The sequence below is a fragment of the Capra hircus genome, chromosome 13 (genome assembly GCF_001704415.2).
Source record: "Capra hircus breed San Clemente chromosome 13, ASM170441v1, whole genome shotgun sequence".
In the NCBI taxonomy this organism is placed as follows: Eukaryota; Metazoa; Chordata; class Mammalia; order Artiodactyla; family Bovidae; genus Capra; species Capra hircus.
Genome location: NC_030820.1, coordinates 78,761,940 through 78,788,435, shown reverse-complemented (window position 1 = coordinate 78,788,435; position 26,496 = coordinate 78,761,940). Strand labels below are relative to the sequence as shown.

General features: G+C 53.6%; 1 long non-coding RNA gene across 4 annotated transcripts in view; it reads left to right on the top strand.

Moving 5' to 3' along the window:
* NFATC2 overlaps window positions 1–26,089 on the top strand; it is a 156,291-nt gene extending 130,202 nt beyond the window's left edge. For 2 of the 4 annotated variants that reach the window (XR_001919090.1, XR_001919088.1), the window contains exons 10-11: window positions 14,245–14,332; window positions 21,732–26,089. This is a non-coding gene — a long non-coding RNA (nuclear factor of activated T-cells 2). The remainder of the gene's footprint in view (window positions 1–14,244; window positions 14,333–21,731) is intronic. The other 2 variants (XR_001919089.1, XR_001919087.1) reach the window with 1 other exon arrangement.

Below are 26,496 nucleotides of genomic sequence, written 5' to 3'. Positions count from 1 at the left end.
GGCCCCTGACTGCCCCGTGGACTTGACAGAGGCCGAGTCCAGAGAGTGGGCCGGGGCAGGCCTTCAAAAATGTGCTGGCTTCGGGGCCTGCGAGGAAATCCACTGCTCGCCTCCAGCCGGCAGCGCTGCCCAGCGCTGGGCCATCCGGGGCTGTTGTGACAGCAGAGCTGAGCGCCATGGAAACGATTGTGCAACCGCAGGAGCGGGCCGCCCGCAGGGCCGGGCAGCTGCTCTCCGCAGGGCCGGGCAGCTGCTCTCCGCCGGGTCGGTGGCGCGGCTTTGACCTGCCCCCCACCATCCGCGTGGGAGTCTGCAGAGCTCAGCCAGGGCGCCCTTTTTGCAGAGACACCCACAGGCTCGCTCCCCCTTCTCATGCCAAGAGGTGGCCCTGCTGCCTCTGGTACCCCGATTCCGACTGCCGCCTTCCAGCGCCCCATCCTCCTGGAGGCGCGTGCCCTGGGGACGCCCTGTGGTGGGCATCCGAGCTGGCCCAGGCCTTCCCTCTTTGAGCAGCGCCGTGTTTGCACCCAGGCCTGTCCGGGCCCTCCCTCCCCGCTGGGGCTTCAGGCATTTCTGGGGGCGGAAGACAGAAACCAGCCCTGTGTTTTCCAGGCTGCCAGGCTTCTGAGAAATTCACGCCTCAGCCCAGAAACCCCTTCTCCCACTCAGCCCCGGCCCCTTTCAGAGAAGAGGATACCCGCCCCTCTGCCCGCCAGTTTCCTGTTCTCCTCTGAGGAGGGGGAAGGGTCTGGGGAAGGACTTCAGCCCTATCCCTGGTGCCACCCTTTTGGGCCCTGGCCCGTCCCCCACCCCAGCCCCTAGCTGTCTGATGTCAGAGTGCAGGCCATGGAGGGGCACCAGGCCGTGGGCTCTTGGTGCCTGACCATGGCTGGGACCCCCCTGGGAAGTTTCCTAAATCCAGACTCTAAATCGCAGCCCTGATGGACTGAGGTACTGGCTGCCTTGAGGGATCTGCTGGACTTTCAGGGGCCCGTCTGTTTGGCTGATGGTAGGGAGGCAGGAAGGAAAGGTGCTCAAATAGGGGTGACTGGTAGGACAAGGGCCCCCACCTGTGGGTGCCCCGAAATCCCATGGGGGCTCATTCAGGCTGATGGATCTCTCAGGGAGAAGGAGGATGGGATGTTTCCACGTAGACACTGGCACCTCCAATTTCTGCACTGCAAGCTTTGGCATTCTGGCCTCAATTCTTGAAACACAGTCAGTTCTCCAGCTTTTGCTGAGCGCCTCCTGCCACTTTGCAGAGAACACATCAGAGGGCACCGACTTGGTGACTTGCGTTGTGGTTTGCAACGCGGCCACACGTAGTGTGTGTGCCTGTGCACACGTCCAAAATCAGGCCTGCAGAGAACAGCCCCAGGTCTGCAGTGGACCGCGGGAGAACCAGGCTGACCCAGCCAGGGCCTCCCAGACCTCAATGGTTAACTCTGGTCATCTCAGGTCTGAACAAAAAGCTTCTGTCTTTGCCATTAAACCAACGTTTACTGGCGAGGCGGGAAGGCAGGGCAGAGCGGTCCCAAGCCTGTACCCTGGACCCCCGCCTACATTTAAGTCCTGGCTCGGCCAGCTGCGGGCCGTCACTCCGAGCAAGGCCCCTCCGCTGAGTTCTTCGTTTACTGAGCTGCAAAATGGGAAGAATAATAACAGTACCACCTACTCAGGGAGCCTTGTGAATGCTGGCTGGTTAATGCATGTAGCTTCCTTAGGCCGGGACCCGGCACCGAGCAAGCGCTCAGAAGGTGCCAGCTTACAGGAAGACTTCTCGACAGCAGAGTCCGCCAGGTCGGGTGCCGGGTGATTGGGGGGCGGTCCCTGCCCGATGGGGAAGGCATGGTAAATAGGACAGAAACGCGTTTCTGATGGTGAGACGCGCTTTGAAGGAGAGACACAGACACTGTGGGAGGAGACTTCGGACAGGGTCTGGGAGGGCCTCTCAGAGGAGGTGACCTTCTCCTGTGCCTTGTGTGCCAGAGCCCCCCCTGCCCCACCGCCTGCTCCCCCACGGGCACGCTGCCGCTGTTCCCTGGGCTGGTTCTTGGGTCGGAGGCACAAGGCGGTCTCGTCCTGTCTTCCTTCTGGGTTCCCCGTCCCCCCTTCTCCTCTGCGCGTCTCCCACCTCCTCTCTTCTCCCATCCTTCTCTCTCCCTCTCTCCCTTCTTTCCTTTAAATGCCAGACGGCCTTCATTAAATACACGTGAGATATAAAAAATAATACAAATGAATACTGTGTACCTACCCCAAGTGTAAAGAAAAAGAGCATAATCATTGTCTTTGTACTCTTCTGCCTTCTAAAACATTTTGTATTTGCAAATCTTTCAGTTCTGTTTCTCTACAGGAGGAGTCTTTAAAAAAAAACTTCTGATTTTCATTCTCACAGTGAACCTCTTTTTTTGGCTATTTTTTTTTTATTAAAAACTTTTAAAATTGTAGTATCGTTCATTTACAATGTTGTGTTAGCTGCAGGTAGACAACAAAGTGATTTAATTGCACACAGATATTCTATTTTATATATGTGTGTGTGTATACTCAGTCGCATCTAACTCTTTGCAACCTGTGGACTGGGGCCCACCAGGCGCCTCTGTCCATGGGATTCCCCAGGCAGGAACCCTGGGGCGGGTTGCCGTTTCCTACTCCAGGGGATCTTCCCGACCCAGGAACGGAATCCGAGTCTCCTGCACTAGCAGGTGGATCCTCTACCACTCACTGTTCCACCTGGGAAACCCATCTTATATATATAGTATGCTAAAATCTTCACTGTCAGACTCAGTGCTCAGGTTCTCGGCTGCCTCATAAATGCCCTTTCCCCATGGTTTGTCTCGACTGTTGAAATGGGTTTTTCTGTTTCTCTGGCCTGTCCGGGCACCCTTCATCTTCTCCCCTAGCTCTCCTTGCTTTGGAGAAACAGGTGGCCTGCACGTAGCCTGGGTTTTGTCGGCTGCAGCTCCTCGGTGCCGTCGATCACTGTTGCTCCGTCCTCAGCATTTCCTGTAAGTCAGGAGGGAAGCGAGCGCTGGATCAGGTTGGGTTTGACGCTTCGGGTGAGGCTCCCTCCTAAGTTGTGGTGTGTTCCTCCATCAGAGGTGCTTGGGTCTGCTGTCTCTCTTCCTCAGCGGTCATATCATGATGCTCCAAGCCTGGATTGAGCACAGAGGTTTTTTTTTTTTCACTATTTTTTTGGGAAAAATTTTGAATTGGAGGATAATTACTTTACAATACTGTGTCAGCTTCCGCCAGACAACAGTGTGAATCAGCCGTAAGTATACACGTGCCCCATCCCTCTTGAACGCCCGCCCACGCGCCTCGTCCTAGGTGGTCACACGTCACCAGGTCGAGCTCCTGGAGCACAGAATTTTGAGTGTATTTTTTCTTCCCTACCACCTTAGACTTATTGCTATCCTCACTCAATTTTGTGTTTGTCTCTTTGCTTTAAAAAAAAAAATTATTTCACCACCTGTTTGACTCTCTGAGCAGGATGTTGAGCGGCACGGGTCTTGAATGCTTAGGAACTTTACATGAATGCGGTCACGCTGTAACTAGTTTTCTCAGCTTGCTTTTTCCCTCAGCATGACGTTCCTTGGCATTCATAGGTTGTCGTTTTTGTAGCTGCGCTTCTTTTCTCTGCCGTGTCGTAGTCCACCGTAGAGCTCATCAGTCCACTCTATGGATTGTGGACATTTGGTCGTTTCTGGTGTTTTTTTACCCCTATGCTGGTAGAACAGTGGTTTCCAGAATGTCCGTTCTCTGCACACAGAAGAGTTTCTGTTGGGTTGTACTTACAAGTGGAATTGCTTGGTCACTGGGCGTCCCCTTCTGCTGCGTTAGTCAACAACACCAAAGTGTCTTTGGAAGCGGTTGTACCAGTTTATACTCCCGTCAGCCTTGGAGAAGTCATTCATTCCCTGGCTCCGCATCCTCCCACCGTTTGATACTGTACGATTACTCGAGTGTTTGCACAACTTGTGTGGGCGAGATGCTGTCTCTCCACGAACAGCAGTTTGTAACAGTTAACATTTATCTTTGAAAAGGTTTGCGCCTTCTGAGCATCGTCTGGGACGGTGCTACTGAAAATGTGTCACTGGACCCACAGCACCTGTGTGACTTGGGAGCGTGTCAGAAGTGCAAATTCTTGGGCCCCGCCCATCCCAGACCTGCTGAATCAGAAACACGAGGGTTGGGCCCAGCAGTCAGCGCTTTTACCAGCCTGCCAGTGATTGTGAAGCTCCTCGAGCCGGAAGAACCGGTCTAGGAAGTCTCTTTCTCCCTGGATGACAGAGAGTGACGCTTCTAAATTGTCTTCCACTTACATCACGGTCTTACCTTTCACACTTAAGTTTGTAATCCACCCGAATTCGACTGTCGTGTCCAAAACAAAGTAAGGTTCTCATTTCCTTGCTTTCCATGTGGATGAGGGGTGGTCCCAGCTCATCCGTGGAGAAGTCCATCCTTTCCTTACGGGCCTGTAACCCGTCAGTGTTGTAAACAGTGTTTTCAAGTGAGTGCAGGCGCCTTCCTGGTCTCTCAGCTTTGCTCCATAGAGTTTGTCCCCAGTGACAGTTCTTAATCACAGCCACCTTGTAGATATTCTTGATTTTGGGTAGGTTTAGTCACCAGCTGGTCATTCCCTAGTAAGTGTCTTTTGGCTTTTCTGCAGATACGTTAAGAGGGTCAGCTTGTCAGGCTTGACAGAATGGCATTGAATCCTGATGTGAACTTGAGATCATCGAATCCTTTGTTCAACTTGGGGAAAATGGACACTGTACAGGACTGTGTGTTTATGGGCTCCTTCTCAAACCTGCTCAAGGGTATCTGCTAGGAGAGAAGTAAAGTGCGCGCCCACTCTCGCAGGGGCTTGCTATCCTTCTGGCCCCTGGCCCTGCCACATGGGCCGCACTGCACCGCACAAATTCATCACTGTGGTCCCCACACCCACCTCCTCCCCTAGAAGCTCAGTGGCCGCAAGGGACACGTTCCCAGGGTTGGGATGATGGAGGGCTGTAGCTGGAAAGCTGACCCTCGTATCTCTAAGTGTCTCCAGTTTCCTGAGGCTAGGCTGCTATTAGAAACCTGCCTCCTGCTAAGGTCTTTTCGTGGGCAATTTGTAGCCACATCCCAGCTGGCATGTGAAATGCACTCAGAACAGAGACGCTCACAAATGGAGAAACAGTTTCTCCTCCTTGAAGCTGGACAGAGTGGAAAACAAAGATCCCACAGTTGCGTCTTAAGCCTGTTCACGGCGTCATTTATCACGCCAACTGTGTATCGAGCTTGGTACGAGGTGCTCTGGGGGCCATGGTCCGTGTGGGACTCTGGAGCTGGGACTCCACCGGTCAGATAAGGAGGCAACAGCTCAGAGCCCCTGGATTTTCCCCTAGGACAGCAAAACATGATTTCTTTCTCTTGGCATCCGCTCTGCAGAGACGGGTACAGCACCCCACGTTTGACCACGATGGAGTCAACGCTGGGTCACCAGCACTCAGAAGCCACAGTTGGTCCATTCGTTTGTTCCCTCTCTCACTTGGCCATTCATCCAGCTGCTTATTGTCCACTGCTGGGGATTCTGCAGGGACCACACTGCTCTCCTTGAGCTCGTGGTCTCATGGTAACCCCAGCTAGAACAAGCACTATGTCCAAAGGTGAGGTAGGGCCGAGGGGCATGGAGAGTGGCGGGGGCGCTGCTGTTCCAGAAGGCGAGCGTCCCAGAGGGGACACGAGCAGAGATCCTGCTGAGGGACGCCTGCCGATCTCTACGGGCAGAGCATCCCTGGAGTGGTAGCAGCAAGTGCAGGGGCCCTGGGGCCGGAGTGGGCCTGGCGCACCTGGAGCGTAGAAGGCGGGCTGGGAGGGGCGCCGAGGACAGTGAGGAAGAGAAGTGCGTCAGCTTCGCTGTTAAAGGGACGGCCTTTGCCGAGGTCAAGTGGGACCCGTGGGCCACAGCAGGGGGTTGGTGCTGGCTGGTGAGAGTTCATCCAAATGGGATTCTTACGGAAGGCCAGCGGGTGTCCAGCTGTGGAGAGTTGCGGCCGGGCAGCCCCTCACCTCTGTCACCTTCTGGGATCGCCCGGATCTCCCCGTCAGACGGGCCCCTGCCTGGGAGGCTAAGATGGAGAGAGGATGCCTCCTGTGCCACCAGAGCCAGAGCGACGCCGCGGGCGGGCACAGGCTCTCTCAGGTCTGGACACACAGGCTGCTGGTGGGTTTGTAGGGAGCGGGCTTCAGCTTCCCTCTTCTGCTGGAGATTATTGCCAACAGAAGCCAGCGGGGACGGCTCTAGTCACACCTGGGAAGCTGCCGTCTCGCTCTGTTTCGGCTGCGTGGGTTCTTCAGTGGCGTGTGGGCGTCTCCTGTGGAGTGTGGGCTCTAGAGCACGTGGGCTCAGTAGTTGCGATACGATGGCTTAGCGGCCCCACAGCACGTGGGATCTTAGCTCCTCAACCAGAGGTCGAACTTGCGTCCTCTGCCTTGGAAGGCAGATTCTTAACCACTGAACCACCAGGCAAGTCCTGCATGTCTCGCTGAGCCCCAGGCCTTGGCTGTGCGTTAAGTCTTAGGGATATCCAGCACCGTCTCACCTTTTAGGTTTGTGCCCCAGGCTTGGCCTTGTGGCCCCAAAGGGGCCAAGCACTCTTTGCTTATTAAATCTCATCCCCTAGATTAACTACAGTTAATGCTATGTTAGTGCACTCTCAGTTTTCCTTGAATACTCGATGGGTGACTTCTACTGTATAACCCTGATCAAAGTTGGGGTCTCCCAAGGACCAGTCTCTGCTCCGAGGTGCATTCAAAGAAGCAAGTTCTGACTGCCACATGATAATCACGAAAGAATTCCCATCTCCGGTAGCTTGAGGCACACTGGCGTAGGTTTAAATTCTGACTCTGTGACTTAGCATCTGTATAAGTTGTATATGACCCTTAATCTCTCTGTGCCTCAGTTTCATCACCTGTGAAATGGGAACAGTTAATACCTAATCTGTAGGACTACCAGAGCAGACTGAGGGCATCTCCCCGGTCTATTTAATTATAATTAAATAATTATACGTGGAGTGTGATAGAAAGTGTGATATAAAATTTAAAAATAATGGTAATTACTATTTTTCTGCATAAAATTATTACTCTACTCCCCTGTGTTGAAAGGCAAATCCTTAACCACTGGACCACCACAGAAGTCCTGCCATCTCTCGCTTCTGAAGGCTTCATCTGCAGCTAACAGAACAGCTGACCTTCACCCTTCCGATTAACTGGGGTTTCAGACCAGCCTCTGGAGGCCATCAAAAACCAGGATTAACCGGGCAAATTCTGGTTAAATCTAAAACAGTCAGGAGTTTGTCTCTCATTCATTGACTCAGCTGTCTCTCCAAGAACATTTACTGAGCACCTGCTGTGTGCCAGGCTCTGTCCTTGGTGCTGGGGTTACGGCAGTGAGTGAGAGACGAGGTCCCTGCTTTCATGGGGTGATGACAACCCAGCGAGGGGCTGATGCTACCATGTCCTGAGCTTCAAGATACAGGGTCCTTCTGCCTGAGCCATGCTGGCCCTCCCCGCCAGTCAGGAGCCGTCACCGTGGTAACCATGTGCGAGGGAAAGGCAGGCTTCGCTCTGGCCCAGCTAGTGCTAGGCTTCTGTGAGCACTGGCACACGTCCCCGGAGGCTGGCTCAGCTCAGGGCACCTTCCCCCCCAGTGCTTGGCACCTTCTTGGCTGCCAGCCACCGACCTGCCCTCCACCCAGTTAGCACCTCGGCTTCTTACTCGAAACCGGAGCCTCAGAAGCGCCGTGTTTACTCATCCTGAGAGCTGAGGACAGTTTGGGACGAGGTGGAGCACTTTTTTCGTAGGCCCCGCGGTCTTGCTGGTGAGACGCTGGGGCTGCTGAGGGACTTGGCTTCCGGGGCCTCTGGCTTGCAGAAAGTTGGTGACTCAGAGGCCGCTGTGCGTGCTGCTGGCCCAGTGCAGCCGGCGCACTGTGGAGGGTGGCCTGGGTGGGGGCAGGAGGGCCCTCTCGGCAGGATGTGAAAATGCATTTCTGGGGGCCCGGCTGACCTCAGACCCACCCACGCTGCAAACTCAGAAGCAGCTTCCAAGGTGAAAGTGCTTTGGTGAGAGAAGGTGGCCTGGTCACCCATCAATTCAATCTGTTAACCAAATGTTTTGTGTGAGGTAGACTAGTACACACTAACCATGTTAATTGGAATGGAGGCCAACATGGGGTTTTCTGTTACCTTGCATTGTTCCGACTGTCTTTCTAAGAGACGCTCATTTCACAGTTGAAAAACTGAGGTCCACGAAGTGAAGCAATTGGCTCCCGTTTCATCGGTGAATGTGTGTCGGGGGGTGCTTGCAACACGCTGGATGCTGTCTACAGCACCTGTGTCAACTCATTGATTCCCTCTAAAACTGGTAAAACTCCCTCTCAGATTAAGAACCAGCATCGCCCACTTTCTGCAGGGCAGGTGCAGAGTGGGTCAAGGCTTGCCTCAAGTCCGTGGCCGGGCGAGCCAGCCGGACTTGGACCCCGGCAGCCTGGCTCCCCGCTGGTGCTTCCCTGTGGCTCTGCCCTGGGTGTAGGTCCCTCCCCACGGCACTCAGCCCCTGCACCCGGCAGCCGTGGCCACCACCCTGAACACGTACGACCCCGCCAGACACAGAAAGGCCACACCGGAGAGGTCAGGGTGGGAGGGGAAGGGGGCTGTTGGCCGGAGGAACCGGGCCTCAGTCAAGGCTGGCTGTGTTCAGAGAGGCCGGGTGCTCAGCAGGGAGAGGCGGCTTCGCTGGGGTGTGTGTGGCGCTGGGGAGCACGCCGGGGCCCCACAGCGCCTGCTTCTTGCTCACACCCGTGAGCTCACTTGCCCCGACCGTGACCCTGGGTGCCAAGCTGGCAGACGCCTGCCCGGGGTGGGGCGCATGCAGAGATATCAGAGAGTGGTCTTGGGCAGAGCAGCTGTCATAGCAGAATTCCAGAGACTGGAGAGGCCCACCTCCAAACACCATCGCACTGGGGGTCCGGGCTTCCACATGGCACGCTGTGGGACACAGTTGGGTCCCTAGCACAAACTGTGCTGTCCGAGCAAGGTGAAGGTTTGATTGAGGGGCCTGAGTCAGGAGTTGGGGTTCTGTTCACGTGTCCTGGGAGAGTTAAGGTATCTGAGGGACACCTGGGGTGATGTCACACACACAGTCCTCGCTGCGCACTCCAAGGGCTCTGTGAGGTGCGAGCTGTCCATGCCAGGCCCGGACCTGTGACTCTCACAGGGAAAAGTTTAGGGTCTGGTACCTGCTTGGTCCAGGCAGCCAGTGGCTTCTTGGCCTGCACAGGGTGGCTGGGGAGCCCGGGCCCCAGATGTACCTCGTGGTCGCCCAGCTCCTTGGCCCCGCCCATCCTCCTCCTCCCCAGGCAGGCCGCGAGCAGGCTGTCCAAGGGGCTCCACGGTGCGGGCTCGCCAGGTGCATGCAGAGACAGCATTCGCTGGACAGACATTGAGGTCTGTCAGTTCTTACACCAAACTGGGCTGAGGACCTCGAGAGGGAGACAGATGTTGCTGAAAATTTTCGGGGGCCAATTTCAGGACCAAATGCCTAAGCCTGATGGAGCATGAAGTGTCCAGGATGCCTCCTTGTGGGCAGTGGGCTTAGATCAGGCTCTAGAAACACATGGATAAATGTAAGGGTGTCCTTCTTGTTGGGGGGAGTAGGGGGTGGGCTGTGTGGTCAGCGGGTCATGACACATGGCAGGACAGAACAATCTGCAAGGTGAACTGATGGAAGGATAAGGTGGAGATGAGACTAGGTGATTCAGCAAATAGCCAGTGAATCCTTTCAAAGCAGCAGGAGCTGTGCTGGTTTTTGAAGGAAAGGTGGCGCGAGGCAGGCCTGCGGGTTTGGACTTTTTCTCAGAGGCCTCAAAGGACTTCCGCGCACTTGTGTGACACGAGGAACGGGGCTCAGGATGGAGCGGTGTCTTCTTGCCCCGCGCTCCCCTGCTCACCCACCTGGCTTGTCTGACCCGCCTCAGTCCCCTCTCCCGCACAGGCAAGGCTAAGGAGACACAGACATCCTCACAGAAATGCTTGGTTAATGCCTCTAACCTCCAAAGACAAAGCTGGCTTCCCAAACAATTAGGTATTTATTTTATCATCTCATTTGTGGTTGCAGGCTGAGCTGTGGGTTTGGATCACTCTCTCCCGAATCTCAACTGGACGGAGTGACAAGTGCTTCTCTTTCGTTTTGTTTTAAAGGCAACGGCCCACTGTGCAGTGCTTGCTTTGTGGCTGATGCCGCTCAGCAGAGCTCTGGGGCCAAGGCCAGGATGAAGTGGCAGGGGACGAGGAGGCAAGCGTGGTTTGTTCAGAATGCTTTCCTGCCTGTGGTTGCTACCTTAGAGGCCGTGCGGTTGCTTGATAGGAGAGGTGCCTCTTTAGCTACGTGTAATCGGAAGAAATTCTGCTGAATTGGAGGAAAGGACGGGGCAGAAGAGCTCAGCTCAGCTCAGGTCTCAGTTGATACAGCTGGTTGGTGCCTTCCTGGTAGGGCAGGGTAGCTTAGAGAGAGGCTGAGTTTGTCTAGCTTAGAGAAAGTTTCTCCCTAGATGGTAAGTTGATGTGTAATCATGGAAAAAGCGGGGGATGGAGAAAACAGTATCACATTCTGTACTGGTTGGGAGGGACCCTGGAGTTTCCATTATAAAATCGCTAAACTGAACATTCCCAAGACCAGTCTGCCTCGAGAGCCCCATGGACAGAGGAGCCTGGCAGGCCACAGTCCGTGGGGTCGCAGACTCGGACACGACTCAACGACTTCACCACCACCACGACCAGTCCGGGCTTCCCTGGCGGCTCAGTGAGAGGGAATCTGCCCACCAATGCGGGAGACCCGGCTTCAATCCCTGGGTTGGAAAGAGCCCTGGAGAAGGAAGTAGTAGCCCACTCCAGTATTCTTGCCTGGGAAATTCCCTGGACAGAGGAGCCTGGAGGGCTACAGTCCCTGGGGTCACAAAGAGTTGGAAACGACTTAAGTGACTCAGCCCCCACCAAGAGCAGCCTGCCTCCTCTGACGCAGACTTCCCACTGAACGCCATCCCCTTCAGATGTGTGCTGTGGTCTCAGGAGGCTGGAAGCTTGTTGTAGAACTTGCCAGGTGACAGACTGAGTTTGTGTCTTATCTGCTAACACCCTGCGCTTTCGTCTTGATTATCTGTGATAATCAATGAACCATTCCTAATCCGTATCCTAAATCCACGAGACTAGTAGGACAATTCACTGATTTATGCTGAGGACTGGAAAAGTGCCCATCATCACTCTGTTGGCCCTCAGCGGTAGCCTCATAGAAGACTGCAAAAGAGGGGCAGCGATTCCGGGACCAGCGGCCTCTTTCCCTGCCTTTGGGTGGTTTCCTGGTGTCGCTGAGGGAGCGCGTCGAAACTCTAAACGCTGCCTTCTCTCTCCGTGTCCACATTACTAACAGCTGACCAATGGCGTGGACTTCATCTTTAGCCACATAGGGAAACAGAGCTGTGTTCTTGGTTCCTGGGGAGCACGGAACGGGCTGACCTGCCTCCCTCCACAGCTTCTTCTCGTCCTTCCGTCTTTCTTCTTTACGGTCTGTACGGCTGAGCTCATGAGCATCTGCCTGTGACTAAGGCAGCTGCGTCTCCCAGCAGGGTCTCCAAGGAGGTGTCCTGATCCCCGCTGTGTGGGAAACGGAGGCTCAGGCTGAGGTTGTCAGACTTCACATCACGTTGCCTGAGCGCTTTCATGTCAAGTCCTGCTGCTGCAAAACTGCATTTTCACCCGTCCCCAGGGCAGCTCGATGATCTCACGCGTGTGAGGAGTCCTGATCTGGGACTAGCACTCGCGGAGCCAGGACAGCTCCTGGATGGCCCGCTCCATCCTTCTCTGCCTCAGGAACGTGGCCGGAGAAGTGGTCATCAGAGCCCCCGCCCCCAGAGATAACTAAGGAGGAAGGAAGGGGCGTGGGCAACCCCCTGCAGAGTGGGAGGGCTGTGGTCAAGGTCTTGGCTGAACTGAGACAGGCCCTGCCTCTGGCTCCTAGTGCCTGCCTTCCACCAAGCAGCAGACGATCAAAGGTGAAAATTCATAACTGAACAGGAAGTTGCACCTCAAAAGTCTGCAACCAAACCGATCAGTGTGATGTTTTATGAACTCTCTGAACTCTTGACAGGGGGACGGGTGTGGAGCTGGGGCAGCCCTGGGCTCCTGGGGGACCTGCTGCTGCTGCAGGGGTTTCACCTTGATTCAAAAGTGCGGCTCCAACGGTGTGACCTTGGACATGTACACGGTGCCTGCCCGCACTCAGTGCAACTTGAACGGTTGCCATTGTTCAGTTGCTCAGTTGCGTCCAGCTCTTGTGACCCCATGGACTATAGCTCACCAGGCCCCTCCGTCCACGGGATTTCGCAGGCAGGGATACTGAAGTGGGTTGTCATTTCCTTCCCCAGGAATCTTCCCGATCCAGGGATCAAACCCGTGTCTCCTGCATTGGCAGGTGGATGCTTTACTGCTGGGCCACCAGGGAAGCCCGCTTGAATTGGTGGATAAAGTGCAAACATCTTGGCCATGTTAGCACCTTGGAGCCATTTTTTTCCAGGAGCAACCACCAAGGCCATATGTTGTGCCTTAAGTGCCAAGAGACCAGCTGGGTTGAGGGGAGGACCAGGAACCCTGAATAGAAGCACAGAGACGGGGGAGGGCCAGTCCTGGGGCCAGACAAGAGGTGGGGGAGGCTTAGTTTCTGGGCAGACTTTGAGGGCAGACCCAGGAGCATCTCTATCTGGAGAGGATGTGGGCTGTGACCAAGATTGACCTGAACGACCGGAAGGAGGGCGGGCACGTTTCCTACCATGGAAGGAGAGGAGCAGGGTGCTGGGGGCGATGGCGGTGACGATCAGGGGACGGGTTTTGACTGTGAAGTTTTGAATGCCTCGAGGGCAGTTTGATATCTAAGTCTGAAGTTCAGGGGTGAGGTCTGGGCTGAAAACAGTCCTTTGGTCATTTTAAGGCCCTGAGTGGTGAACGGTCAGACAGCCGTCTGCCTTGGATTTGGAACCAGCCAGTGTGTAGTAGTAGAGACAGGAGAGAGGGTGAGGGAGCCGCCTGTGGGCTTTTCCGCTTCAGGAGAGGACCTGAAATGCATGGTCCCAACTGTGTTCCCGGCCACTACGGAGGAGGAGCAGGGGGGTGAGCAGCAGCCTGTGCCTAACCCAGCCAGTCCCAATCAGATCAGCCCTGACCGGAGCCCAGCACACGGGACTGCCTGGAACTGCAGACGCGACCTCACTGTTGCGTGTCCTCTGCCTTGCGGATGAGCATGCAGGGCGCTCGTGCCTTTTTGAGAGACTCTCCTGGTTTACCTAAGGATGTAAATAAGGCTGCATCTAGGGAAAGGCGAGGTCATTCCCTGCAAGAAACTAATCCCAGAAAATACTTCTGAATCAAGCACTCAAAACGCACTCTGGTCTTCTAATTTGGCCACTTTAAAGAGGGATTGAGAAAACCGGTACTTTGAAAGCTGTCGGCATGTTACAGCTACAGAGCGGGGCTATTTAAAATGGAAGTGAGAATGGGATATAACTGAAAGCCTGTGAAATACAAAGCTCCCATCTCCTTGCTGAGCACCTTCAGTTGGGCAGGGACTATAAAAATAGTAACTTGTCAACCAGAGAAAAACAGGAAGAAAGTGTACAGGGGTAAGAATTTGCATGCCCACTGAGGTTGTCTCTCTCTTGCGGAGGAAGCAGGGGTCAAATGTAGCGTAGACAGAAAAGCCTGCAGGAGGCTGGTTACATTTTGAGTAGCTGCGTCATCAGATTCTGATTTTCTGATCTGCCAGTGTTATCTCTTTAGCTGGCCATGATTTGAAATTGCACGGCATACTGGCAATACAGTCATTTTGTCTCACTTTACAGAAAAAAAAAAAAAAAAAAAAAAACTACTGTTACCTTTGCTGATGAACTTTGATTTCAGAGATTCCTGTTTCTTTGTACCAAGTCCCTCATCTCAGTGATATTACCCTGGTTTGGGGTGAATTCTGGCTCAGATGTTAAGACCATACAGAATTGGGGGCTTAAACTATGGCCAGAGGGTTGAATTCTATTCTGGGTTCTGAGAGGCCCTGGGTCAACAGCTACTCATTAAATGGATAATATTAGCATGAGTTGGAAGTGTAATAGAGGTGATTTTTTTTTTCTTCTCAAAAATGGTTTTGCAAATCTTTTTCAGAGCTGATAGACACACACCTTAGCTGGATACAAAACATATTATGAAACAGAATGACTGTGATCTTTGATCCGAGAAATCAAAGTTAAAGGTAATTGATATCTTCTGCCTTTTCTTTTGTTTTCCAGCTGTGTGTTTCCTTACCTTGATTTTTTTTTTTAATTAAAGGAAAACTCTACCACCTGAAGGCCCTCTCATTTTCCAACATTTCCTACTCTTGAGGGCTAGACCCCACCACCCCCAGGGAACATACCTGAGATTCTCGGAGGCTGGAGCCAGTGGCTGGGTGGGGCGTAGGGGGTGGCTACGAGGTAAGGGGTGCCTGCATGCTCTCCCAGGGGACCCAGCACCCTCTTCCAGGGAGGAGGCAGCAGAGCTGGGTCCCAGCCTCTGGAAGCTCTGCTCCCGCCCTGAGTCAGCTCCCTGGCGGTTTTGTACCCCGTGTGTGGTGTTTGCAGTGAGGGAACGTGTTCTCCATCAGTCATGGGGCGTTCTGCACTGGGGAACGAGAGGGGGGCAGTCAGATCAGAAACCTCTGGAGGTGCCCAGTACTTGGGTCGTCTCCAGTCCCGTCGTCAACTCAAAGCTCCACCTCCCCCAAGGGGCCTTCTTCAGTGCTTTGGAAGGGGTTAACCCACCACTCGACTTCTGAATGGGAAACCAGGCTCTGGACCTAGGCTAGAGCTGTGTGTGGTTTTCCCACTGAGCTCAGGAGATCCCCCCTCCACCGCCAACCCTGGAATCTGGGCCTGTGCAGAGCCCAGGTGACTGCACCGGAGCAGGAGGCTCTGGGGGTAGAGCCCACCTGGGGCGGGGCCTTTACCTCGCCCTTTACCTTCCTGCGCCTCAGCTGCCACTGCTGTTATTCACTCGCCTGCAGGTGGTTAGAATCAGGGAGGGCGCACCGTACCCAGCACATGGTGAGGGCTCGCCAGAGGCCAGCCAGTGCCAGTATTTCTGGCTTATGTGCCTCTTGATGTTCTACTGGGCTGTGACTTTTTAAAGACATTGACAGGAGACGCATTTCAGCCACAGGCATTAGTTTCTGCAGAAATCCCCTGGTCATTGATGTGTTAATCGTCCATTTGTCAGTGAAAGCGGGTTCCCTCCATCACAGGCCAGACCCAGAGGCCTCAGCAGCATCACACGTCCCACGCTGAAAACCCAATAAAAATAACTATCCAGTGTCACCTCCATCAGCACACACGGTGGAGCTGACATCCCAAACCCTGTTTCCCAGAGAAGGACGGCCGCCAAGACGTACCAAAACTTCCCAGCAGCAGCGTGAACCTTAGCAGGGGGAGGGTTTCCCAGCACATTCCCCACCAGTGACTCTCAAACACCATCGACAGTGCAAAGGCACCATTAACATCAGTGGCCCTTGACTGGACACCCAGCGGGAACTAAGAGTCCCACCCGCGAAGTCTGCATCCGGGGGCCAGGATGACAAAAATGCAGCTAAGGATCAGTGCTCAGACTCAGCCAGCTGTCAAAGAGCCTCCTGAACGTGCTTCTTCCCTCCCTGATCTTAGAACTTGGCAATGCTTGTGACCTCGCAGGGGCCCGGGAACGCTGGCAGGCTGCCTCTGCTCTGCATGGCCTCAGAGGGGACTTACCATCACGTAACTCTTCAGACCCCACCCACAGCTTTGGGCTACAGGCCTCATCAAGGGGCTTTTTGTCCTTTCCACTGAGCCTCTGAAGCCTGGGCCTTCTAGAAAGCTCTTCCCCAGCTCTCAGTGCCTCCAGAGCCCATGGGGATGGCTGGGAGGGGAGAAAGGCTGTGGAGGCACTTAGCAAGTGAAAAGCTTTGTGAAACCCCAGTCACAGGGGAAGCAATGTCCCCCGCTGGCAACGGCCCCCTTTCCGCCCGCTCGTGGGGCAGTCGGGCCTGGTGCTCAGGACACAGCAGGCCAGCTCTGGAGCTCATGCCTGGCCTTCAGAGTGGCTTTCCCTGAGCGCAGCTGGGGCAAGAGGGGGACACACCCGGAGAGTGCAGCACAGGCCTTCTGGTTCGGCTGCCCTGGGGTCCAGCCACCTCGCTGGCGCTGCTCGGGCCCCGGAGGGAAAAGAGCAGCCAGCGCAGGAGCAGGCCCGCAGGGGGCTGGCCGCCCCGTCAGCGCACCCTGCTCCGGGAGCGAAACTCGCAGACTCGAGCCTCGAGCGCGCGGCCTCCCTGCTCCGGGAGCCACTCTCTGGCTGCCCTGGGCTCTCGAGGGCCCGCACACGGTCTGACCAGACTTGGGAAAACATGCCTGAGGTTTGGGAGAGAAACAGGATGAGGCCAGTCCCCTCCTTCCCGGTGCTTCTTTCTCAGGGGATTAAGTTCCAAAGTCAGCAGTTAAAGGGAAGAAAGCCTAGAATAGTCAAAATTCCCTGGAAAGTTTTAAGTGGCACCTCTGGTCTATCTGTGTGGGTTTGTGTGTGCAACCCTGAGTGGCCATTCTCTGGCAAGCTGAAGCTGGAGAACCTCCGAGCTCAGTTCGGAGAAGGAAGTCGGCATGCAGGTGTCCCGGCCCGCAAGTGAACCGGAAAATTCCTGAGGCAGAGTGGGGTGCTAGCAGAAATTAGTTTCAAGAAATTGAACACTAATTAACCCAGAGTTGTTTGATGAACAATCCTAGTAAAAGGCATTGATTCCCCGGACTGGTACCCCTGAAAAGTAGGGAAAGAAAACACACTCTGCTTTCCTTTTCTTCTTTACCGTTGGTGTGTTTGTTTACTAAAGCTGGGGGACTCTCTCTCAGGTCAAATGTGGCCCCCAGCCTGTTTCGTTAAACAAAGTTTTATTGGCACACAGCCATGCCCATTTGCTCACATATTATGTGGCTGCTTTCATTTTTTTTTTTTTTTTAAGCAGAGCTGAGATACTGAGTAAGGGGCTATAATAAAGCTGAAAATATTTCTATCTGGCCCTTTATAGAAAAAGTTTTTTAACCCCTGCTATATTCTTTTTATGTCTGTAGCTATTAGGATTATTATTGATTTGTAGTATCTCTTTATATATAAATGACCTTTGTCATGTAACCTGGAAACATTACATATTTCTTTTATGGTGTTTTAAAGAAAAATGTATAATTTTTATATACTTCCATCTGTCTGTCTTTTCTTTCTGGTTTCAGCCCTGGGTGTCCCGTTTAGAAGTCACCCTGAGGTTGTAGCTGTGTGCGACATCCGTGTTTTCATCACGGCCCCTCTCTATAAGGGTAACAAAAGGTCAGCGGTGTCTGTGGCAGACTGAACGCTGCTGGCCTCAATTCTGTTCCAAGAAAGTGATTCTCAGTGACCACCTTAACCACTCAGCACACACGCCTCTGCTCATTCACCTAGCAGAGGTTGCCCTGGTCTTTCCTGACTCATACAAATGATGCTAAGGGTTCCAGGGCCCCAGAAGAAAGGTGATGGCCAGCAAGCTTCACAGCAGTCTCTTTACCCATAAGGTGAAGCCATATAATGAATGTACAGGTTAATAAAATGGGCTGTGGGTTCAAATCCTGATCCCTCCCCCTTCATCTGCTATGCCAGGTGACTGCCTGTCTTTCTCCGTCTACAAAATGAGGATGACTGTATTGCTAGGTGTGGTCTGAGAAGTAACTGAGGGCTTGGTACAGTGCCTGGCACACAGCTCTGAAAAAAAGTGAACAGCTTCTATTCTTTAACAGAGAAGAAGCTCCAGGCAAGCAACCTACCAACAACCCATCTGTCATCTGGATAAGAGAAAAACCAGGTGGCCCGGGCTGGTGGTGTAGGGTCCTCATGGTGGGCTAAGATGCGTGCTGCTGTGCACGGTTCAGCGAGCAGACAGGTGACTCGGATAAGGTGGCCCAGGAGGGGCAGAGAGCCTGGAGGACTCAGTGTTTGCTTCCGGAGGGAGTCAGGACCCCAGGGAAGGAACGTAAGGTGGCTTCCAGGCAAAGGTAATACTCAGGAAGAGGGGCAGGAGGGAAGTCAGGATATGGACAGGGAGAGGAGCCATTTGGAGAACTGCTCGTAGCCGGATTTGGGAGGAGGTGGCATGCGGTGGGTGCCCAGGACGCTCACATGCTGATGGGAGTGACCTGGAAGACTGGGCTTCCACACTCAGACCTCAGAGTCCGACCTGGAGCCAAATCCCGGTGTGGACAGAGTGTCCTGAGGCTACTGAGCCTCTCGCTAAGCTCTGCTTTCTCATTAATATGTTACTGAGTGCTCCCCATGTACCAAGGCATCTTCACGAGCCCGGGGTGCTGTGAGGGAACAAGAAAACTGAAGAACTAGGATCGGGAACTGCCGGGAACTGGTACATGGAGGAGACTGAGCTCCATGGGTGGGGGGTCGGGGGTCTCTGCTGCTTGTCCCCAGGGCCGGGGCCAAGCAGAGCCTTAGTGAAGTGAGGGAGAAAAGCAGAAGAGGCGAGGAGACCGGCAACTGGGCAGAGGCAGGAGGCACACACCCGGCCTGGAGAGCACGCAGAGCGCAAGCCCGTGGTTGGCTGCGGGGGTGCGGGAGGGCGACAGGAGGCAGGTCACAGTGGGGACTAGACCAGGGGAAACAGGGGCCCAGGGCAGGGCTCTGGGGTAAAGGGGACCTTTAGCACGTGGTAGGGGCTTCCCTGGGGGCTCAGTGGTAAAGAATCCGCCTGTAATGCAGCAGACGTGGGTTCAATCCCTGGGTCTGGAAGATCCCCTGGAGAAGGGAATGGCAAACCACCCCAGTATTCTTGCCTGGGAAATCCCATGGAGGGAGGAGCCTGATGGGCTGCAGTCCCTGGGGTCACAAAGAGTCAGGCATGACTTGGCGACTAAACAGCGACAGCAAAGCATGCAGGGGGCTGGACTGAGGAAGGGAGGCTGAGATGGGACAGAGAAGAGGCGGCAGGGCCGCGGAGGGACACATGATGTCAGCTGCCTGCTGACATCAGGAGATCCATCCAGAGTCAGCGCAGGGCAGCGGCGCCTCTCCCCTCCCACCCCAGGGCTCGAGGTCGCAGAGGTGGGGCCTCTCAAGTCGGGGTGAGGTGGTCCTGTTGAGACCCCCCTTTCGAGGAACGTGGAGCCCACACTTTATCCAGAGCCCCTGAGGCCACAGCCGTGGGCACCACCCACCTCCGCTTCTGCGCGAGAAGTTCTCGGCCACGGCAGGGGCGGAGCCCTGAGGTTTCCGAAAGGTTCCTCTCCCCAGAGGGCCGGCCGGGGGCGCGCGGGGCCCGGGGCCCAGAGCCCGCGGGCTGAGAGCCGGGGTGGGCCCTGTCCACCGGGCCGGGGGCTTGGCCGCCCCGCAGACCCGAGGAGGGAAACGACCCTTCTGGTGAGCGCGGCGCTGCCAGCGGTTCTGCCCAGCTGTTATTTTTAGAAAACTTGAGGCGGTGGAGAGTTTCCATTGAGGATTGACTCCTCTTGGCTTCCTAGGTTGAGAAAACAGGAAGCCCTTCAGAATCCGGGCTTTGAAAAGCTTTCGCGTGAAGCCGCACCGAGCCCCACCTCCGCCCCTGGCACCGCGCGTTCGCTCCTGCCCCGCGGCCCCCGCCCAGGACCCCCAGCCCCTCACGCTTCCCAGAGGCCGGGGAGGGGGTTAGGGGGGCTTCTTCAGCCCGCTCCCGGGAGTCAGCTGGCAGCTGGTACACAGTCAGTGCCCGGTTAGAGCTGGTTAGCTGAACCCACGGAGTCATCCTCCGAGTTCCTATCAGTGGGTCCGTTCCTGCACTCGAGAACCAGTTGTACACGGTCACTTTCTCATAGGACATCTGCACATACCACCCTGCACGCCAGCATCTGCTGTACGCTGAGGACTGGGGTAATTTTGTGTTATCTCATTTAAGCGCCTCAACAACTGTAGACAAAAGGGCATGTCTTTATACAACGCGCAGAGGGGGAAGCGGAGGCACAGAGCAGCTCCATCACCACGGCCAGGCTCACCCAGTGGGGGGGGCAGGGGGAGTGGCGGGCGTGGGTGTCCAGCCCCAGCCACCTGGCTCTGGACCCTGAACCCTCGACCTCTCCCTGAACCTGCTCTCAGCGCACATCTGAAGAACAGGGAGGGTGCCGATTCTTTTCTGCCATGAAGCAGAGCCCACTGACGCGGAGCACTGGGTTTCCTGTCCAGCACGGAGCATGGGGCAGTCACTGCCCGTCACAGCTACAGCTGCACAGTGCTGGGCACCTGGCATCACGTGCGGCTCCTGCGTGCACCTCAGAACCCAGCATCCTCACCATCTTGAAGTGTCCACACAATAAGGAGTCTCACTCTGCAGACTCTGCAGAAAACAGGCACGGAGAGGTGAGGTCACACAGCCCGTTTAGTGCGGAGCTGAGAGTTAAACCCCGCCATCCAGCAACAGAGCAGAGTGTATTTGCGCTCTCCTTATGCTGGGCATTGCAGACTCATCCTGGCAGGGGTTTTCCAGGGAAAAGCACCCTGAACCTAGGAGGTCCCGGCATGACCACGGAGGGACTCTGGACCCTTCTGAACACTTAGCCCTCGCTGCTCATCTCCCATCTCTACAGTTTCAGGATAAGACTGAGATAAGAAAACGAAGGAGGAGGAGCCTGTGGGAAGAAATTTAGTGCTCGACTGGGAAGGGGGAGGTCCATCTCCCTTTGATGGTATCCGGGGGGTCTGCCCCTGGGGCCAGTCCACACCATCAGCTGCAATAACCAAGGTGTGCACACACACTTTAAGGCGGTGCACAACCCTGCCTGGTGTCCAGGCTGCCTGTGATGGCAACTTTCCCCAAGAACACTGAAGGAAGGCTTTTTGTAATCGCCACTATTCTAGACCTTCCTGTCCTGGTTCTAGGAGCCGGTGCCTCAGAGGAGCGGTGAGAAGGGGAGAGGAGGGCTAGTTCCTTGACGCTAGTGGGTGGCGTCGCCTTCTTGGTTCCCTGCTGATTCCCCACAGTCTCCTGGGGCAGGGGGTAATGGAACTTTCCAGGGTCCCTGGAGGATGCTGCTACTTGAGAAGGCTCATAGTGTGACCTGGGAGGAGGGGTGAGGGGTGGAATGCCTGCTCGTGCTGGGAGAGATGGAGGCTTCCTTTGCACTGAGGCCTAGTCTTTGTGGTGGCTCCACCCTCTCTCCTTTTAAAGGCCCCTCTTGAGAGCTGTAGGTTTTGTGGGTCAAGTTGTTTTGGTCACAGAGTGGGTGTTTTCTGGATGTCCTAGTAACAGACAGAGTTTGGTATAAGTAGAGCACCTCAGTGCATTCAATAAAAAGAAGTGTGTGTTCCGTAAATCATGCCCGTGGCCCAGCTCCTATTTCTGCCACCACAATTTTTAAAAGTTACCATTTGGGCAATTTTCACTAACAAACCCATACCACAAAATAGCATCATTTCAGGGGGTGGGGGGTGTCGCAATGTGGGAAGGCATTTCTTATGTTAAAAGTTGTCGAATGTATTATCGCAAAGCACAAAAACCTGTTTTAAAAAACAGCCCGCTTGAATTAGGTTCTAGAAAGCTGACCACATTTGTGTTTTTCCTGCCATCTCACTTGCCCCTTCTCTTTCTTTTGTAGTTAATGAAATTATCAGGAAGGAGTTTTCAGGACCTCCTGCCCGAAATCAAACGTAGAAGTCATTAGCATGAACGACACCGTCCACATCGCTGACCCCGGAGCCTCCCAGGCCTCCTCGCCTTCCGCCCTAGCATCAACCCTGCCCCGGGGCTGCGGGCAGGGCCAAGTACCCGCTGAAAGCTAACCTTCATTCCTCAGCTCTCCTCCTCTCTCTCTCTGCATCCCGGGTCTTGCTCTGAATCCCAAAGACCATCTCCGTTGACTTTGACGGTGTCCCATCCAAGCCTTAAGTGCCTGCTGACCCCAGATACATTCCGATCAAGACCACCCGCTGGAACAGAAGATGGGGGCGTGGCAACTGAACCCCAGCCCTCGCCTTCACTTTCTCGGGTCACCGATACGACTCTTGTACCTTTTGAAGGAAAGGAGGTTCTCCAACAGAGCAACCAAAGGAACGTGACCTAGCTGACAGGCTGGAGAGAAACAGAGAAGCCGGCCCATACTCGCCTAGTGGTCGCATGGGCCTCACTGTGGATGGGCCACAGCTCAAGCTTGGTTTTTAGATTTTCTGCTTTGGAAGCAAAAAGAAACAAACCCGATCTGGCTCATACAAGTTCACCTGTTAAAACTTCTTGGCCTTAAGTTATGGCGTGTCTGCTTCCCCCCCACCTTCTCTGCTTTCAAAAAGCTGGCTGGAGGGGGCGCCTTCTCGGCCAGCTGCCTTTCCCCCCTGCACGGGACTGCTGGGCGTCACCCCAGCTGCAGGGTGAGCACCGTCCACTGCGGCCGGACAAGCTTCACAACTCTCTACTCTTCCCACTTACTTTTCTCCAACAGCCCAAGTGCTTTTCCATAATGTAGTTAAGAAGAATCTTAAGCATGTGCATTGAATTTTGGGAAGGAATGGCAGAAGGGCTGAAGCAATCCCCTCCCACCGCCCCAAAAAACCACCATGCAGGTATCTTTGTTAAGTGTGGTCGCTGGCAGGTCCAAGTGTTTCAGTGGGTGGGTTCCTCCAGGAAGAAGGCTCAGGATTTGGCTCCAAAGTTCGCTGGTTACCTTTGCCTGGACCCATTGAAACCCGCCCCCTCCCCCAAAGACCCATCTACATTAGCTGCTTCATCCAACACAAAAGTGACCTAAATAGAAGCAAACCCAGCCCCTGCACGGCCCTCAATTTGGATGCACTCGGCTCTGACCACTCAGAAGGGGTGCGCAGTTTATCCGCCCCCCAACCCCCGCCCTGTTTATCTCTGGGAGTGCACCCGCCACTGTCTGTCTCCCCAGGGCAATTTTTGCAAACAAAACCCTCTAAGTTCTTGGCAGGTGAGTTTTTAATCACACAGATGTTTGTTTACACTAATTGCAGTGACCCCAGGGCAAGCCAGGGATTCTTTTTTAGATGTTCATTGCTTCTCCCCAGTCTGCCTGGAGTATGAGTACTCCTAGCAGTCTTCGGAAGGCTTTGCTCAGACCTTCTCCCTTAGAGCTGATAATCACTCTGAGACGAGTGGCAGTTAAGGGCTCCCCGTGGGTTTTCTAAGTTCTGGCTTGGTTGTCAAGTCTCCCCAGAGAGAGAGCACCTTTCGACAGCTGGACCAGAACTCGGGGCCTGGTGACCCGGGCCTGCTGTGTGCGGGGCTCCAGAGAAAAGAACAGAGTGCCTTTGCAGTCACCTGTCTGCACCCTTTCCGTCAGGACCTAGCATTTCTTTTCCCCCAAGGAGGGGGACTTTTCCACCCACCCCAAGCAGAGTTTAGCAAAATTCTTTTCGACAGACAGAGTGTCAGTAAGAAGCTGACCAACATTGCAGGATGCAAGCTTTCTGGGATGCAAAATTCTTCCTCATTGATCAAGAGTTCCTTATCTAAGCAGCTTTACCCAAAGAACTCTCCAGCAGTGCTGACTTCACGGGGAAGGGGTGAACAATCTATTCTCACTTGACCTGGCTGGGAGCCTTTTTTTTTTTTTTTTTTTTTGCACATGAGGGAATTTGGCCTTTCCTCGGTTATCTGAATGTTTTACCCAAGTGCCTTCCTGCTATTGTAGCAAAGTCGCTCAGCTGCCTTGTGCATGGGGTGGAAAAGGACTAATGCGCTTTCCATCACTATTCTAACCACGTTAGTGCAAAGGGCCTCCTAGTAGCTCAGATTTCTGTACGTATAGATGTATGTGCTTCTGTCTGTAAGACACTCACAAACTCTTTTTTTCTAAGACATCCTAGTTGGGTATTATAGGAAGCACTTTCATAAACAGCTATACCAAATAACAAAGGAAAGAGAAACAAAAGCATTAGATTCGGGACATAAACAGGCAAGAGAACGTAATAGGATGTGACAGCAATCAAGAGAGTTTTGTCAGTGACAGAGGCCGGGGGAAGTTTGGCCAAGTAAACTGTTCATGAGATATTTTCAGTATGGGAAGAGGCATTAGGGCCTCAAAGAGAGAGAAAAAGGATGTCTAAACTGTCAAGATGGGTGTGTTGCACGTGTGTTAGAAGGATCTGTTAGGTGGAGGTTTGCACTTGGTACATCCAAGGTTGTGTAAATAGATAACCCTTCCAACAGCGATCTGCCCTGTTGCTGAATGTAGTATATTTCCAAAGTTTCGAGTCTTCCTGTATTGTACAAAAAAACTGCTGCTTGATAATATATAATGGCAACCCCAAATTAATGAGTATGGTATTAAATTTTATTTTCTTATCTGTATTTTTATGCTTTGTATCTGTCCTCAAAATATCACATCCTTGTTGGAATAGAAAATATTTATAAGTGGTTAAAAATCTTTTTCAAATGTCTCTTTTTACATATCTGTTGAGGATTTTTTTTTTTTCCTTGAGAGAGAGGATGTATTCTTGAAGATGTGTTACTCATTCCAGGAGAGCAAAACAAGCCCAGCTCAGAGCCCATCTCCTGTCTCCTGGAAGAAGCCACGTCCAGAGGCAGGGGAGGGATGGCTGCGTGGGAGGCAGCGGCACCTGTGTGCTGCCTGCGGACGCTGCCAGCTTCGGCTCTGAGCCGCCTTCTTGTCGCTGAGAACTGGGAAGTGTCTCGGGCCCCAGTAAGTGACCCAGTAGGTGGTTCTGAGGTGACAGAACCGCCTGTGTTGTAATGGGGAGTCTAAAAAGGCTCACGTCCACGAACAGAAGCACAGGCTGCGGCTTACCGAGCCGACGCAATCCTGGCAGACAGACACGCCGCCCGAGGGACGCCCAGAGTTCTCCAGCAGAGACACCACCCCGACCAATCGAGGCGACTCCTTCTAAGAACGGACATGCACGGACGCGGCCTTTCTTGTTTACATCCAGTGGTCAAGCCATCCCTCTCAGGAAGCCAGCCTTGGCCAGCGTGGGAGCTGTCCTGTGCAGACAGATCGGAAGCCCATGTGTTCTCATTTGTCACTCTGGACTAAAGGGAGGCTTGAGTTTGTTTATTTTCATGTCAAATGTCAAACCCTTTCCAAGTGCTTTTTATTTTGTTCAGAATTGAAAGAATGTCAGGGTCTGGTTAACAACTGTTTGCTTTACATTTACAAGAGGCATGGGGTTGTGACATTTTTGACAAGCTGGGGTAAACCTTCCTGAACTCAGTCTTGGAGGCCAGCCCCTTAGGGGGTACCCAACACATCTTGGGTCTTGGGCGTTAAATCTCATGGAGCCAAACCAGCCAATGCAAGTGGTTTTCCTGCATTCCAACTGATTGCCTAAGAAAAAGAAGCATCACATGAAACTGGTCCCAAACATCAGTTTCTCTCAGTTTTCATGAGTGTCTTGAGTTATAGCCAACACCACTGTCTTAACTGTTTGCGTACAAACTCTCCTGGTGGCTGGTGAGCTAGCTGTGCTCCCTAAGCCAGCTCCCCTCTCAAAAATACAAGCTGGGGAGTTGAGTGCTGGAAGAAAGGATTTAAACCCTGCCTGTAAGTGGCTGCTGGCCAATTAGAATAAACTCCGCCTACCTAGTTGGGCTTCAGATGCAAATGACGAGATCAGCAGGTGCTCTCAGCACGCTGACTGACCTGAACTGATAGAGGCTGCGGCTGGGACAAGCTGAGCACCTTGACACACGTCTTGTCAAAGAGCCTCACTCCCTCCTGTTGCCTCTAGCGCCCTCAGAGGGAGATGATGTTGAGAACGTCCTTGTTAACTCTCCAACAAATAAAAAGTCTCTCCTGGGGTGGTGCTGGAAGGTTTAAAAAAGATTTTGAAAATCTTGACTGTTAACAGGAGTTTGAATACATCACATTCCCATGCAAAACGTTTTTAATCTCCAGTTTAATGTAGTTTATTTTTGCTATATGTAAAGTATTTTTATACGGCTTGTATCATGATAGTTTAGCAATAAAACTGTTGAAAGCAATGGCTCCTTGGGTGTATCTCTTCTTCTCTAGAGATGCTGCTTAAATACCCCTTTCCATTTTGAGTTCATCTAACAGCAGGGACTATTTTTTGTGTGTGCATGAACCATGCATGGCTCTTCTGCTCGTCTCAGCCCTATGAGATCGGCACTTGCCCATTTTACTTCTAACCTCTGATATTTATTATCACTTAAATATTTATTAGGCTTTGTCAGGTCCTAGTAGCCGCATGCAGGATTTTCACTGCACCAGGCGAGATCTTCTGTTGCGGGTTGTGGGCTCAGCAGTTGCAGTGCATGGCACGAGGGATCTTAGTTCCCTGACCAGGAACTGAACCCAAGTCCCCTGCATTGCAGGGCACTTTCTTAACCACTAGTGGTAGTTGGTTTAGTCACTAAGTCGTGTCCAA